This window comes from Typopeltis vanoorti, chromosome 23 (genome assembly GCF_054136105.1).
Source record: "Typopeltis vanoorti isolate ZY-2024b chromosome 23, IOZ_Tvanoo_1.0, whole genome shotgun sequence".
Classification (NCBI taxonomy): domain Eukaryota; kingdom Metazoa; phylum Arthropoda; class Arachnida; order Uropygi; family Thelyphonidae; genus Typopeltis; species Typopeltis vanoorti.
The window spans coordinates 63,616,794-63,635,495 of NC_143571.1; positions in this window are offsets into that span (position 1 = coordinate 63,616,794).

The window sequence follows — 18,702 nt, forward strand, 5'->3', positions numbered from 1 at the left end:
TTCTGTATAGTGCCTTTCAATTAATACAATAACAAGATAACTTATAGCAAGTGTAAAATAAGTTCATGTGCTACCATTAATAGCATCAGTTTTGCACATTCTAAATTTCGCTATAATGTAAATATAGTTGCCAAAGTTATAAGTTAGCAGAGAAACAGTAATATGTAACACTGTAGGAAAGAAATTATAATGTAGATCGCAAGATCTCAGAAGAACACTGCTGCGCTTTGACCCCCTCCCCCCACTTCTTTCCGTCAGTACCTCTCCTCCCACTCATGTAGTTCTGACTCTTTGTGTGAGCCAATTGGCCCCGAGAGAGATGCGCTGATGACTCCTTGAACGGATTAACAAAATAATGGGGAGCTGCAAACGAAGTTTACGGAGACGTCCAGGTTTGCACTGGACATTAGCGAACCTCCACAGCAGCCGGTATCTAGGTAGGTAGGTTCTAATAATACATTTACCACCACATTCTAGACAGGAGACAGGCTTTCTCAAACTCGCGATGTTTGCATTTTAACCTTAATTGAGTTACAAACAAAGAAACAAAGAAAATAAGACAAGTTTAAGAAACCAATGAAACTAAACTGTTTGAAAAAATCAATCCTATTAATAATCCAATACTGATTATATGGCTTTAAAACTATCAAGAATTTGTTTCAAAAATTATTTGAAAGCGTTTTTTTGCATGAGAAATTACTCAGCAGATAATTATACACTTATTCCTGCAATAAGATAGAATACTGTTTATTTTCTATTCCCCCTTCTACCCCACTTACTTTTAGACACGGCGAAAGACAAGTGCGCCTCTATAGTGTAATAATGGAAAGAATGATGGGGATTTTCAAGATGAATTTTAATATTTTCCTGCTCCAGAAGTTTTCTGCTACAGTCTTTTTAGAAATATAAAAAAAAAAAGACTGTAAGAGGCAGTGCTACCCATAGACCCCGGGCAAGATGGGCAACTTCCCCAGACCACGCGCTTTAGAAGGCACATAAACACAAAAAAATCTTAAATAAGAGGCATTAAAATGAAATATTCCGAATCAATCTTATGGATAAATACATATTATGTGATAACTATATAATAATTTATGAATTATGTATGTCTTTATTTTATTTTATTACTAATCCAAACATCGGCCTGGGCCATCAACAAAATACCCGGACATGCACAATAATAATTAAATTCAGTCATCTTTGATATTTTGCCGACTTGCAGTTATATACAAACCATAGCTTTGCACATTTTTGTTGTTATCAAGGTATATTTGTGAAGGCAGAACATATTTTATTTAACAATCTGTTACCTTGATTTATAAGTTCAATATTTAGACATACTGTGTATGTGGGCCGCAATTAGTACTCTCGTCCCAGGCCTAGCAAACGTTATGGAAGACGGCTTGATCAGCGAAATCGACAACATCAATAGTTTTATTGGATACTGAATGAAACAGAAAGATGAAATATTCTGAACAGAATGATTTCTAAGAATCTTATTAGACGGAATATAGTGAAGATTGCATGGACTTAACTTACGTTCATGCAAACATCACTTCTCTCGAGAATTAGTTGTCAATAATTTAGTTACAGTCTCACTACTACTGGGTGAAATTCGGTTTCACTCAGTAGGGTGACACTGCAAACTAAATAGTTTGCAGCCTTCCTTTTAATTTTATAAAAATAAACAAACAAAAGCAGGTTAAACGGGATTTGTCCAATCAGAGTGATCATCACTTCTCGTTTCTGTGCAAGATTGATTTAGCATTTTTCTATGATAATCAATCTTTCACTGAAAGGCTTAAACATAGAGTATATTGATACAGTGGGCAGGCTAAAGGTTAGATAATCCGAAACCCTGATCCAGAGACCAAACATAGTGAAACGATAGAAGTCAACAAGGAAGATACAGAAAAGCAATAATACAACGCATGAAAAAATGATAATGGGATATATATATATATATATATATCCTTTTTTTGATTTTTACCTCGCCGTTAACTGAAAGCAGAAACTTAAAATTAGACTTGAGAATATTAAAACTAAGAGAAAAAAAAAGAAAACGAGAGGCCTAAGTTAAAATCCCATCTGTGATGGGAGAATGTTTTTTTTTTTTTTTCCCCTGACAGGACTAAGTTTTGGTTATGTGCGAAAACGGAAGTATTTTTGATACCTGTGGAGTTTTCCTCAGGTCAGAATTCTTCATCAGAAAATTATAAACTCCTTACTTAGAATTTATAATTTTCAGCTGACAAAACTTTTAATATGATTACAGATATTAAAACTTTTTCCCGCCTAAACAGTTTGTGTAACTTACGATAAAGCATAAACAAATTCTATAGTTCTAATTCACATTTAAATCAAAGGGAGAACAAAAACGGAATGAAAGAATCTAACTTAGGAAGGATGCAACTGCACAATCCTTTGAGGGGGGGGGATTTATATAAAATATTCTTTGAATGCAGTTGCATTCTTCCTAAGTTAAATTCTATGGTGTATTATGGCATGCATAATACACCATATTCTACCAACTATAAATTCATTATTTATTCATACCCTTTTTCCGAATGTTCTTTGAAATAAAAGATACCACCTCCTTCCAAAGAAAAAAAATCACCATTCTTTGCTTGTATTTTATTCTCTCCTTGTTATTTTTCAAAACCAATTGTATAGTAGTAGTTCTGTAAATAGGATCAAGATTTTGAAGAGGGGGGGGGGTTCGGCGAAAATATTCAAACCAAATTTTAATATGTTTCTCCCATTTCCCCCAACCCTCTTTCTTCAAAATCTTGATCTTATTCAGAACTACTATACAATTGGTTTTTGATACCATTCATGTGTGAAATTTTGATGATATTTCATTCATTTTTAACGATTACTACATTTATGGGGATTAAGTAATGGGGATTAACTCTCAATTAAGTAAAAATTTCGTAACGTATGGCTGTAACAGAAATCATCGAGATTATTATACGCTGCCTGAAATGAATAATAACAATTGAATTACTCGTATCTCTTCCCAAAACTAAAACTCTTCCTCGCTGGTCAGCGTTTTTGTTCGAATCAAGAAGAGGTGATTGCAATTGTAGAGGGATATTTTGCAGATCTTACTGAGAACCATTATAAGGACGGGATAATGGCACTGGAGCATCGCTGGAATATATGTATTAATCTTAAGGAAGATTATGTTGAAAAATAAAAATAATTTTGAAAATATAAATTCGTTTTTTCACTGTTAAGCCGAGAACTTTTCCGACCACCCTCGTATGTCAACTGTAGGCAATTGTCTTAATTTTGGGTTGTTCTTGAGAAAGAAAACAACGGTGAAATTTCACATGGTAATTGTTTAAGATTTGTTTAAAGCGTTTATTTACTTGCATAGAAATCACATCAATGAAAGGTTTGAGGTTCTGATTGCAGTTTTATAATTAGAAAGAAAGCAGCACTGTTCGACATTTGTTATTGAATATTGTATAAATATGAAAAATACATAAATATACTTCAAAATATTAATCTCTCTTCTACATATTTTCTTTCTACAATGCAAATTAATATCTGAATACTGTCAAGAGATGTCTGTAATACAGAGTGAATAAGCCGACCGCGAGGTAACAGGTACGTCTACTAAGTCGGATAAAAGAAAGACGAGGAGCGCACGCCAAACGCACCGCTACTAATCACCCACCTGAACAAACAAAGACAACGGCAGGCCAGTGTGGCCAAGTTCCGATAACCCTAATACTAGCAGCTAAATCCCTTATACAAACCTACTAACAGATTATTTCTTCCAGTGGACAGGAACTAATACCACAGAGAATGGAGAAGAACAGCTCATGACCACGCGACTATAAAATGAATGGTAATCACGATGACAAAGAAACCTCTAAAACTACACAACCGAATATGTCTCTTTTCTTTTCTCTTCAGGAAGATTATTTAATTAAATATTTCATAAAGTGGTCAACCTATTTATATTCCGAAAATTATATTGGTATGCAAAACAGTTCACAAATTATTACTGGCAGTATTCTCCTCACGAATTATTAGTCTTCTTGCTTTCTTTGTATCTTATTAGAATTTACATTGTGATAAAAAACAAAAGACATATTAAAGGTAAAAATGAGAGAAAAGGGGGGGATGAAAGTAAACAATGAATGATTCAAATAAATATTTCTGAGAGGAGAGAAAAGATGAACACTTTGGAAGGAATAAGCATTAGCTGGAGTAGCATTCAGAATATCTATTGAACGTATACAGATTAGTAAAAGAAACGAACTTGAATGCATACTTGACAGAAACCATTCTGTCTAATCCTTAAGTTATTAGAGAATGCGCATTCATCCATATTAATAAACCTTCTGCTACTGATGAGACTTAAGAAATAGTTAGCAGCCTACCCACCCTATCAGCAGTCGATACGATTGCAAGGACGAGTCTTAAGCCAAGCTACCAGAGATCTCAGAGGAGGCTGATGGATAAATAGGTCCGTCAGCCAATGCGGTGGCTGCCAGCAGGGATGAAGAAAGTAACACCCTTGCCGCCTATAGTAGAGGAATTAATAGCTACGAGCCATGCTCGGGGTAATGGATTGCTCTCCCCGGAGTCCAGTGGTCACTCGGTGCAGCCGCCTCGACACCCAACTTGAGCTGGCCAAAGGTGGGGCATGGTAAAGGGGAAAGCAAAACACTTAGACAAAACGCTGTCTTGAGCCTGTTCGTTTAATGGCGGTAGCGTTTAATGGCTAATTGTGCCGTAATTCCTGGCACGGCAGCCGATCTTTCCAGGCAAACAAGCCCCACAGGGATCCGTCAGTCTTAGTTGCAACCTCGATCGGCAGGTGAGAAGAAATTCGCCGGAAGCCTCACGTTACGTGTGCTAGAACAAGGTGGAATTTAGCAGAGATAGCCCAAGACTGTATACTGGAATGATAATTACGTCCTTAATAGATAAGTAATTTCCAAGAAATTATTCAGAAAAAAAAATAAATGTAAAACAACCGAAAAATGACACTGCTAAAGACATAATTTTTTAATCGAAATACATGGAAATTACTTAATGTAAACATTGGTTCGAATTTATCTAGCATTTATTGAAGAAATCAAGAATGTTTATATATTTTACGTGTAAATGCATTCACTTCTATATCAAATTAGTTAGAAATGCGAAGATAGATACTTTTCATTCAGATTTTTATTTTCTCGTTGAAAAAGATGATTGGCGAATTACATATAACATAAATCAATATACGTAATTAGTAATTATACTCAGAGAATATACATATAAATGCCAATCCTTGCCGTTACAGCAATTCACGTTTTCGAAATTATTAAAAGAGCTACAATATTAAGGAGACAAACACGTAATTTTATGTCAATTTGTTTTTCACTAGAATCACTGTCGAACACTTAATTTTTAACAACAATATTTATACACTGTGAAACGTAAATACTTCAATAAAGTGTAAATTTCACAAATAACACGAAAGGTCAGCAATAGGAAACAACCAAATTATTTTATGGTCAATTAGTTTTTCACTAGAATTTATTAGCAAGCAGTGTTTGTTTATAAAACAATATTTATACAACAATATAAAGTGTGAATATAAATACAATTAGAAAACATGAGGTTTCGACGATACATTAAACTCATTCCATAAACTGGAAAAGGTTTACACACATATATAATCCCCTCAGTAGAGTTCGTAACAAGTCAAGTTAGCAACAAATCGAAAATTAAACAAAATCTTGAGTTATATGTAAGTCATATTTTAAGAACCCAAAACAATGTGACATTCAAATATAAGTCCGCGCTACATGCTGTTTCTTACAAACAACAACAACAGAAAAACAAAACAAAAAAAAGTTTTACGACAGTCATAAAAGCCACTGGCTACGGTCTGACGATGGCGGCGAAAGGAACAGTGATTGAAATCCTGGCTAGCGGACAGCGCCACGCCATCTTAAGTCACGAGGTGGACGGTGTGCGAATGACCGACGCCCTTGTCCGCTGGGAACAAGTTTAGTAGGGGCTAGAAGCTCGAGTTTTAGTAAACAGTTCGGCTCTCGAGACCAGGACTAATCGCGCTTTATATCTCCACTTCAGTTATAGAGCTGCCTTCTGTGAAACTTCATCCACATCTGGCGGACTTCCCGGTCGTAAGGGATTATATGAAAATTGAGTCCCGTCGTACAGCTTATTTAAACCCGTATAAACCTAACAGCTTTCCCTGTTTCGTACTTTGGTTTAAGACTTTAGGACAGGAAGACCAACTATGTGTATGGTCGAATGATCCCAACTTACAGACTCCTGCTTTGTTTATTCCGTAACGGCCAATCGTCGAGAACAGTACCATGTAAGGAGTAGGCTATTCCTTTTTGGCAACAAGACAAGATCTGAGAAATCAAGGTAGTTATAAGAAGCTTCCCCCAAATTACCTTAGAGGGTAAACTTCGATCCGCAAACACAGTCAAAGACAAGACATTAATCACTTTACTGTGCGCAGTATCGAGACACTTCAAAATATTAAATGAAATAATGGAAGCCTCCGAGTTAATTTTAAAATAGAATTGATAAAAGGGAAAGAAAAAACGAGAAAAGAAATAAAATGTGTAATAGAATACATTGCAAAACAAATAGGTTTCTGTGGATAAAATAATAATAATATATTTGTAAGCATATTAAGGAAATGACATTCAGAAATTACTACTGATCATTTTGTCTAGGCTCGAAAAATTACGATAGACGGTGTAGAAAATTTCCTTAGCAAAAAAATAAAGATAGCTTCTACGCGTTTTAAAAATTATAATGTATATTAAAAACAGAGAATTTGGGTGGTTTGAAGAACAAACGACTTCTTATAAGAAGTTGTGAAGTGAATTCAAGCTCCATTTCCGGAGCAATACCTGGACCGAAGAGACAAATGACTCTGTACAGGGCTTTTTACTGCAACCACTCGCTGTCACGTTTTGTTATCACGAGATGTCAAAACGAATGGATGCCACCAAGTTGCATTATTACCTCTACAGATTTTGTTGACATTGTAGCTGAGAGTTTCTTTTGACTTTAGGTTAGGAGGGGAAAAAAACTTTTGAAGTTTAACTTTTGGAAAAGAGCGAACCTACAAAGTGAGAGAAAGAGCTATTACTTATTTGAAAACAGTCTTAAAAAAAAAGAAAAGAAAAAATGACCCAAAAGAATACCGAATTGAAGTAAATTCTCCTTATTACTTGTGTTCTCTTTATCTATTTAAAGAGACAAAAAATAACAACAACATATAATTTATGAAAAGTCGTAGTCAGTCCTGAAAATGTTGGTTCGAACGAACTCTAGCAAGAATTCACGAGTTACAGTGGATGAAGGAAGTTTTACTTTGAACCATAAACTACTTGTGCAGTCAGTGGAGCTAAAGAGCCATAATTCGACATTCTCCTCACCATGTATAGTATATTTCAGTAGGATGATGACTTGGATATTTCCCTAACTCCGTGGGTTATCTGGCACTAGTCAGTTTGTTGGAAAGTTTACCTGGCCTCAGGTGGCGTCTATAAAGAGGATTTATCTCGGCCTTTTCCCAACTAGGCTAAGTTACTTGGTCTTATGACAGATAAGTAAGGATTATATTTGCACCCGAATCATGGATTATTCCTTCCACGAAACAAGTAAATCGGTCTGACAAAGGGTACACGAAAAATAAAACAAACAAAGATTTAAAAAAAAAAAAAAAAAGTTCAACCATATTAGTTCCCGAGATGGCGGCATTTCGTATTCTTATAGGTAAGTCATTAAGAAAAAAAAAAAAGCTATGAAAATTTAATTCTTATATACCTATTTTCTATCACTAAAGTATGGAACAAATGAATGCCTTTGTTATCCAGAGTACCGATATCAGAGATGTAGCCCATTCTGCGCAACATAACACGTCTTCTTGGCATCTATAGTACACAAGTCCATCTGTTTCTGCAAACAAATTAAGCACACAGTTTTAACTATAGAAGAATGGAATAAGATAACAACGGAAAATTGCCTGAATGATATCACTACATAGGTAATTATCTTAAAAATCGGAAGAACAATCTATAGATAGAGGCAACAAAATCGTTATCCTGCGATTCCATATCATTATAAATAGGAACAAGTGTAAGAACGATATAGAAGTGTGTTTCCTGAATGTGAAGAAAAGTAGAGACAACCTTCATTATCTTACATAACGACTTTTGCAAATAGAAACAAATATCTTTATATTTCCCACCTACGGCATAAAAGTACTTCAATGAAGAACCTCCATAGTCCTCCACTCAACACTGGATTCGAATCCCTTCTAGGAAAACTTTTACACTGCTTTTCATCCTCAAAACAGGTATAACAGCCTGAAGAACAGAAGTAATACACTGGCTTCAAACCTTAGTTGCTTCAACATAATTCCCAACACCATCAATTACCACTTTAATGGTTACAGGCAAATGTTCTACTAATTTCTGTAGAAAGCTAATTTTTTTTTTTTTAAAGTGACTCGCACCAAATAAACGTAACCTCTAGTACATCAGTACAGTCGATGGGGTAAAGAGTAGATAGCCTGGACACCCTGCTCGATAACCGCACATGATTTCTGAAGCCACTTTAGGTCTGCAAGAAGCAAAGCAGTGGTCTCACACCAGGTGGCAAAATTCATCAACTATCTAAATTGCATTCCATTGTTTTTTTTTTTGTTTTGTTTTTTCAAAATAATCTGTAAGCTACATTAATGAATAGGACTATCTTGGGAGTTTCCTAATTTGGCATTCAGGTTCATACCAGATATTTTAGTGAGTTCAAGTCGGAACGGTGTGTAGCCACTGAAATATTCCGATGCTATTCTCTTCAAACCACATATTTATAATCATTACTATGACTATAAATATGTGGAGTGAATCATTAGAGAAGGCAGATGACAAAGAAACAGTTGGTCTTCTTGTTGGAGATCTAAACAGCAGTGTAAGAAATGAATAGATAGAAACGGTTTAGGAAAATTTGGAGAAAAGAAAAACTAACAATAACAGTACGTACCTGATGGATTTCTGTTCAGGACATGAATTAGTCATTACTAATACATGTTTGAACATAAAGGTGTGTATAAATTCACATGGAGAAGACACAAGAAATAAGAAAAGTCGCATTATGTTTAGTTCGTGTTGATAGTGATATCTTCAAGCAGGTTCTGGATATAAGAGCATACAATGGATTTGAAACGGGAAGTGATCAAAATTTAACTTTGAGCAGGATAAAAACGAATTTCATATGGAAAGGGAAAAAGTACATGTACAAAAGTTGTAAAAAGAATCAAAGTCGAGCAGCTCTCAGTAGCGAACTGTAAACTTAAATATTCATATATTATTCAAGAAATAAACAGTGTGGCCAGGGAGCCATGTGGTGAAGCTGTCTGCAAGAACAGCAAAATTCAGAACTCCATGATGGAGTCAGGAAGTTAAAAAGACAAAAGCATAACGAAGGCTCTAAGCAAGTAAGTTACCACGGGTCCTGAGAGAATGCAGAGAAAAATGTACGAAAGCGAAGCGATGTGTACAGATAGCTTCAAAAAAGTCACGGAAGACGTTTTTTTAAAAAAATTAAGAATATAAAAAATAAATATGAGAAGGCTGATAAAAATGTTTTGGAGGTTACTGAAAAGCTTAAATCGAGAAAAAGGTGATGTAAAGGGAATCAGAGATGATAAAGGGGACGTGAAAAGTGAAGATAAGACATTCTGAATGTCTGTAGTAATTACGTTAAAAGAATGTTAAATGAAACAAGAAGTGACTGTAATGAGTATATTAATAACTGAGATAGAAAAAGTCATCAAAATGAAATGGCACGGAAATGTAGAAAATAAACGGGACATTATATCGAATAATACGTAGGCTAGATTTCAGTTGTAAGTCAAAAGTTAGAATTGAAGTACAGAAAGATGGTTTGATGTAAAATCAGGTGTAAAGCTAATACAATATTTATATAATAACATTATGAGCATGATATCTCAGCTCTTTATGCAGATGATGTTATACTCTTCTTGTATAAGTACAAGTTTACAGGACTCTTTAACTAAATTAACTAACTGCTGTAAAGCAAATTTGGCATGAAATAAGCGATAATAAGACAAATATTATGAAAACAGACAAGAACACTGAAAACATCAGCTACATCCTGAATAGAGAACGTAGAACAAATTAAATATTTTAGCTATTTAAGCACAGTTTTGGTGAAGGTGGCAAATTAATCTGGAAATAGACAACAGAATAAGCAAAGCTGGTATGGCGGATAGTCAACTGAATAAATGTATATGAAATAAGAGAGAAAATAGTCAAAACACTAAATTACTGGTATATATAACAGTGTTCAAACCAGTTTTAATTTATAGATCTGAGAGCTGAATTGGAAATAAAACAGCTGAACCAAAGACCAGAGACCAATAGATATGGAAAAAATTAGGGGAGGGAAGTTAATATTTCCTTCACAGAAATATTAAAAATTGAGGATACTGGGAAAGGAATTTGATATATAGATGGCATTGAGGATAGGTTAGCAAAACAGATGTTTGATATCGGGATGGCAGGAAAAACAGGTAAATCAAGATTTGTGTGGTTCGATGCAATTCGAAATGCCTTACTGGAATTCAGACTAATTTGGAGGAAATTATCGGTCGAAATTTAGTAATAATATACTGTAAATTTGTCATATAGTATTACTGTATTCCTCTTGAGGGTACAAATCCAGAATTCGACGATAATGGTAGATTTCTTTTTGTATATAATATATATAATTTAATTTATATGGCAGGAAAAACAGGTAAATCAAGATTTGCGTGGTTCGATGCAATTCGAAATGCCTTACTGGAGTTCAGACTAATTTGGAGAAAATTATCGGTCGAAATTTAGTAATAATATACTGTAAATTTGTCATATAGTATCACTGTATTCCTCTTGAGGGTACAAATCCAGAATTCGACGATAATGGTAGATTTCTTTTTGTATATAATATGACAGCTTAAAACATATCGCAAGCGACTGTCCTTTTAGGCTGGACACAGTATATTATTAATGACAATATCAATATGTATCCCGAGGTCACATCTTAATATTACGGAGTATCCATATTCTCTGATGCAAAGACATGCAATGTGGTTGCTATACTAAGATTATACTAATTTTAAAGAAGTCTGGAATAACCGGCATAATCAGAAATAAAGTACAGCCAGAAGTAAGAATATATTTAACTTTTAATTTATTATTATTTGTCTGAATCGGTCCCATTATATTATTATCCCATTGTATTGTATTTTATTATTACTTTATAATTAAAATACAAGTCATTATTATACTGCCAAATTCAATGTTTGACATTTCTGATTGTTCTCTATGGACTGTTCACATCCTTGTAATCTAAATATTCAAACTGAATACGTAATAGAATTATAAAAAAACTTGAAAATAGTTATTTCGCACTGTATGTTTTTTATTCCTTATTTAAGCATCTCCGAACACAACAACAAATCCTGTCTTAATTTTAAACATTCCTATTTCAAGTTTATTTTAAAATGAAAACATCAATTCAATTTTTAAGAGAATAGAATGAAATAGATTAAGGAAATTTCCAGGATAAATTAGCAATGATTTTGTTTCACTGTAAATCTAAATATTAAATATACAAGGGATATTAAAAATACGTATTTAACATTAAGTGGGTGAGAACGGAAGCACTTGAGAAACTCGGCATAATAAGAGGTTGTTTTCCTTCTTAATATACAATTACGTTAGGGCATGGACGGTGACTTTTCTTCAAGAGGGCATAGTAAGGGTGATCCAAACCATTCATCAATACAGCGATCGCAAGACTGGGCAAATAGCTCTCTCCATTATCGCTCTGAGGAATATCACTATAGACCCCACAGTTTAATCAAATTTTTTTTCTAGTCGTAAATCAAGTGGGAATGGCGAGACGGAGGAATTTTTATGGTTTTTACCATTGCTGAGACGACACTGGGATCTGGTGTTCTTATTGTATACTGGAACTAACAATCACTACACCACAACTTATAAAAAGATCAGAATGGGGAAAGGAAAGATAGGGAAGTCTGAACAACAAATGCTGTTAACAGCGATGGTGTGAAGAAAATCGAGGAATAGAAGTACGGAGGAAAGCAGCGCAATTGGACACCTGTGTCTGTCAGGCCACTCGAAGCTGACGACAGGACAATATCGGCCCAATTCAAGGCGACGATCAGTATGCCGCCAGCAGCATGTGAAGATGCATGTCATATTTGCTGACCATCTCGAGAGGTACGTTCTGCCTGCGGTACTCTGACCGTCAGCACTACGGTCCAATGGTCAAGAAATATCTTCCGCCAATGACTACACAGCATTTATCAGCATCGTGACGTGGTCCAGCTGCTCCTTCAAGTGAACCTAATTCAGAATGCCAGTTCTATACTCAATATGAGTCTGACCTATTAAAAATAAATCAAAAAAGCAATGATAGGTGGAATACAGAGGATAGCGCCGTGCTAACTTGGAGTGAATTTTCTAATATAGCATCGAAATCCTTCGTTCTGAGTTCGAATTCAGAAAACAATACTATGCACAAAAGTAATACTTTTTCAAAAAAATTAGAGGATCTTCGTAAAAACCTTTCATCTTTATATCTTAGCAAGATTAATATGATTTCAAGACGCAGAAATGATGAACAATAAAAAGATAATTTCTTTTACATTTTATTAATGTATCAATTTATAATACGAGCTTCTTATATTTCCACTCATAGCTTACTTATAAAAAATATATGCAAGTGCGAGAAAGCAAAATGATACAAGATATAAGGCAAAACGTACGTACGTACTCTAACCAAGTGTTTTTCCTCTCTAGGAAAATACATGGTGTACAAATAAATTAACATAATCGCGTCTACATTTTATTCATTATATGTTTGTTATATTTTATGATTTATTTTATGTAAACTAATAAATCAACGTAATCGAGTCGATATTTTATTAATGTATCATTTTATAATGAATGCATCTTATATTTCCAACTCATAGCTTACTCATTTTCTGTCTCATAGCTTTAATTAGTTTGGCTGTAATTCAAAACAAAAATTCCAACTAGCTGATTCTAATAGCACGTTCATGGTATTATATACTATGAGTAGTTTCGATCAATTAAAATCAATATAAGATACTAATATATTTTAATTACATTAACTGGTTGGCCAACAAGTAAGCGAAAAAACAACCAACAATCAAATTCATAGATATTGATAGTGCATATAAACGACAAGCTCGACTTTTCCAGCGTTAGTGAGGGTATTAGTATTGACATAAATTGTGAAAAATTATTATTTCGGTCGTGAATGCGGGGAAAAAAAATGAAACAGATTATACACTCACCCTGCAGGCAATTTCAAAGCTAATGAGCTAAACTGGCCACATTAAAATCAGAGATTTCGCCAATATTCGTTCGTTACTACAACCTAACAACAACATAACGGAAAGATTAATAAACACTATAAAATAAACGTTGATAACAAATTGTTATCACAATCTTCACCGATGGAAAAAAGAAATCAGGGTTTAAGTTCTGTGGACGATGGCTAATGTATCAAAGGAAGCTGTGGTAGTCTCTATAAAAAAAATCGTGTGCTTCAGTTAGGAAATTTTATCAGCAAACGACGCGGTGTAATATCAATATACCTAAAAGAACCAAACCTACGTTTCGTTGAGGTAGGGGATGCGTGTATCAGTAGGGGAGGGGGGGGGAGAAATAAGACCTTCTTCGAATGGAAGTAACTTCTGATGACCTATGAGGTCATTCAATTCGGAATTAAAAGCCTGTTTTCAACGTCAGAGTTGTCTAATCCTCGGAAAGTGCAATCTTTCAATCTAAGCCACCGAAGTGCACTTTCGTTGTATGGACTAATGCTCAAGTTTCCGGTAAAATAATGTACTTGTTGGTGGAAACAACAACAGAAAAGTAGTTTTGGTAGATATGCAGCATTTTAGTAGAAAGCAAGGCAGTGGCGTGAGCAAAAAGAGTCAACTTTTGTTCCTTTAATGAAACCCAAATCCACTCATATATTGGATAATCCCAGTTAAAAGACAGATTTCGTAACCTGGAAACAGAAAAAGTGAAAGGGAAAAAACTGTTCTTAATGATTAAAATCGTACACATTTTTTTTCTTGAAAAGATGAAAGAGGGGACCTAGCTTTGCTAAAGGTATCAACTATCAAAAGTTCAGAATTCTAAAAATAAGCAAACATAAAATAAACAGAAAAAAGAAAATATATATTGCATTCGTCCACAAACTCCGAAAGTGTAAAAAGAATCAAAGAGCAACTTGAATATCCAAGAAAATTTGTGTAATCTGGAAATATTCCATTTCTCACAGCATGCTTTCAAAATTAGCACTACATCTATAATATACAGTGTATCATATTCATTGTTTTTGCATGTCAAATATGTGTTTCTTAATGTTTAAATATTCGCATCACCAAAATGTACAAAGTATAGTAGAAGAAACAGAGCAATGAACATATGAAAATGATAATGTTATTGATTTGAATGTTAGCGCTCTTTTTTTTTCCCCACATTTATTTGCTTTAATAAAGGCTTGCTAATTTTTGATTCTTAAGTCGTTTATACGATAACAAAGAAATAGCGCATTTTCTTAAAATAATATGTTAATAATACAAATCTGCAAAAAAGGGAGAAAGAAGAGACAGGAGGGTGTATGCCACATCTTCATCAGATGTACTATATTATATTTCTCTCTGATAAGTTGCAAAAAAAAAAAAAAAGCATTTTATGAATGCCCGGAATACGATTAAAAACACACACGTCTTTTGTATTTTGTTTTCATAATTTGCATTTCCACTTAATAAAAGTTAAATAACAAGTGTAAAACATATACAGGAAGACAAATGTGTATTTCATTTTTAGATAAAAGAATGGAATACAGAATATACACAGAACTGTACTTTCAAAGGTATTTTTCGGGCTTTATAATGTTGAGGTACACGGTATGTAGTAGGACCTATATTAGCTAAGCCATGACTAGGAAACGAATGTATTTGTATGGCCAGACTCTGAAAACAATAAAACTATAAACAAAATTTCAAACTGTTTCCACACACACACACACACAAATATGTCCGCAAATAACAGTCATCATCCATATTGAGTCTATGACATAAAATTAATACACACGCATTCATGTGTGTTAAGACGTTCAAGATATCAAACGTCAATATGAAGTACCGTATTTTTGATTTGCTCAAAGTGTATTTGCCCTTTCCCCATTCTATTTTGTTTGATTTCATTATTTATGTCCAAACTTTACGCCTTTACTACCTGGCTTTCTCTTTTTGTCTAATTTTCTGAATCCCAAATACCTTAACTAAGAAGTCATCTACCTTTGTAACTTTTACGTCGTTACTTCAACAGACTTGCAATTTTCAATACCACAGTCTAAGAATTTCTGTAGCACTTGCTGATTCCAGATGATTAATTCACCTCATCAATTTCTAGAAAACTCAAGAATTTCTTTATCAGTGCTTCTTCTAAGTTTACTATGAATAACAACTTCCCACTAATTAAAAATATAGCTTGTTGAAGAATTCCTTTTCGGTGGAATATCTTTTCCCATTCCAGGGTAATTACATAATTTCCTCTTCCCACCCTGTTTTGGACTATTCCTTTCACTCTGCCCCAAACTTAGTTTTGCAGTTTTTGAAAAAATAAAATAAAATAAAATAAATTAGCTTTTATTATTATCTAAATTATTGTGGTACATGGCAAACTACGCCGCATGATAGGATGTATCGGAAATAGATTATTTTCGCAGATATTACATACAAGAATGCAAATAAAACAAATATATTTTCAATAAATATCGAAGACTTTAATGCACTTTTAATGCAACTGGAAGAATTTTGATGATCTACCTCACGAGAACTGCAATAAGGAGATGCAGAGAAATAAATGGCAAGTGAGATCACTTATTTCATTAAATTTTGAATTACAATGTGCAATAGAAATATGTGAACACTTGGTTAACTTACTGCTTAGATATGACAAACAGAGGACTTGTCTGAAGTGAATTAGACCAAAGAAGCAAAAAAGAAAGTTAACCTAGCGAAAGAACAAAAAGCGGAACAGTTAATATTGTTGCTAACAGAGGTACAACGCAATTGCCAACGCTATTTGTGCTTCTTCTTGTTAATTATAAATGGTGGTAACATTAAGCGCTTGGGAACAACCTGCATGCCTACTTCTGAGAAATGTTAGAAAAGAGCCTTCGATTTTTTTTTCTTTTCCTCTAAGAAACATTTCGTTGTCCGAACACCTATGTCCAGTAGCTTCTAGAGCGTTATTAGTCAATATGAAATATCTTACTTTTGGAGAAGAAAAAGAATTCAGACTTAATTATGATGACTTGTTTTAAGTTAAGAATAGCCACTGGCCATGGTTCGTATCAAGTGAGATACGAATTTTATTTATTATTATTTTTACGTGAATCCTAGTTCATTATGACAGTTAAAAAAACAGTAATGCGCACAACTTTACATTACCAATGTCAACAAGTTATGTAAACAAAGCTGTGACTGGTTTGCTTTAGTTTTATTGAACAGCGCGATGACTGTAACTTGGACAGACTTGTCACGTGGGTATTCAGTGGTCAAGAATGTGTTTACAACAGACTAGTTTCACAGAGATGTCAACATTTTCTTACGTCGCATTGCTGTATTTGACTAAACACAGTATTAATCTCATTGCCTAAAGCTTGAGGGCATTCTTCTACGATGCAGTGGTAAATGCACAATATAACTGTTGTGTTCCCTCAGCACCTTCTTGAACCTAACTACTATCTCGCAAACAAAATGATTTGTTGAATAGTTCGATAGTATGGTATATGAAATACAAGTATTTCATATACCATACTATCGAACAAAAATTTGATTTTTGTGTATTTATGTTACATCACGATATAAATAACATTAATTCAACATTGTAGCATAATGTTGAATGCACAAAGTCTGGAGATTTCTGAATCAATGGAACTAGGAAATCGTGAAGTATTAGTCATTTATTTTAAATCTCTGCGATTTTTTTTACCTCTTTACTAAATGAAATACTTTCTCGAAGAAAGTATTTCATTTAGTAAAGAGGTAAAATTTTCTCTTCTCAGAGAAAATACTTTCTCTGAGAAGGTATTTTCAACACAAACATGATAAATCACTTACTATGTCACTGCTTTGCAAATATTCAGAAATATTTGCAAAGTCTCTTGAAGGAACGTAGCTTGTGAGTATAAAAGGAAATCATAAAACAGATGTTTTACTACAATTCAAACTCCTCTCCTTACAAAATAAATTCTGATTACGCCTGAGACAATCTACAATACTTGAGATGTTTCTGAACACATTTTTGGTGCAGATGGCAACATTCCGAGATGTAACTGTCATCCGCATGGAAGAAAGTTCAACAACTTAAAACAAGGGAAGGATTACGATGCACAATAATTTCCTTTAAGTATGAAAGGTAAAGAGCTAGAAGGATTGATTCTGTTCTTCTAAGTTAATAAAAGAACTTTTATACTCACAATCACATCCAATAAACGAGTTTTTGCATTATTTTATTATTTCATTTCATTGTTTGACATTTCACTGCTGCATCCCGTAAGGGCTAGTGTGTTGTTTGTAAAAATACGGATCAGTTAGAGCGTTTTTCTAGGATAAAAAGAAAAACAACAACCAAATTTCCAGAATTAAAAAAAAAAAAAAACTTTACTTCCGTATGAGAGCGCCTAACTCACCTTTAGAGTTAAGAAGCTTTTATAAAATTCCTCCGTCGGAATTCGAACCCACACTTTCTAACTAGAGGGCGTGTCAATACCGACTGAGCTACAAAGGTGTTCTCGTTAAAAAAAAAAAAAAAAAAAAAAAAACACTGTAATTCTATTAACAGCCATCAATCTCATTTGAAAACCATGACTATCAGTATATACTTACACCACTCGTTTTGTAGACTGAATGAAAGTACTTATTCTTGCTTACACTTTCACCAAAAATTATACAGTTTGAAAAAAAAATCCATACTGAACATGCACAAAATTAATATTCTGTGAATATTAATTTTGTGCATAATAAAAATAAAAAGGCACAGCTTTTATTACGCATATTTTGTACAAAATAATATTATTACACCATTGATAATTTCACTGAAAATATTGAAATATTCGACAGACTGTGTAAAGTTTACACTTTCATCACACAAGGAATACCGGTTGGAATTCCACTGTGGTGTATTTGTAAAATTATGACAGATATCTGTAAAATTCCTCAGGCAGTAGATTACTTTTACCGCTTGGTGTGACATCTTTCTTATCGAGGGCTTGAAACGGCATTAAAAACAATGCCTTAGCCCATCTACAGTGCTGATGTGTGAAATGAGACCTCTCAAAGTACCACGCCGTTACTGAAGGGGGGGGGGGGATTGTTATGTCTCGGATGAACAGGTAAAAAAAAAATGCATTCAAATCTATAGTATTAAAATATTTCCCATACTAAAGATTCCTTATACATTCTTTTCATATACATACTAAATGAAACACGCAAACACGATAGATCCAAAGAGTGCTAAAATACCCCAGTGTCATTACGAAACGGTCATCACTGTAAAA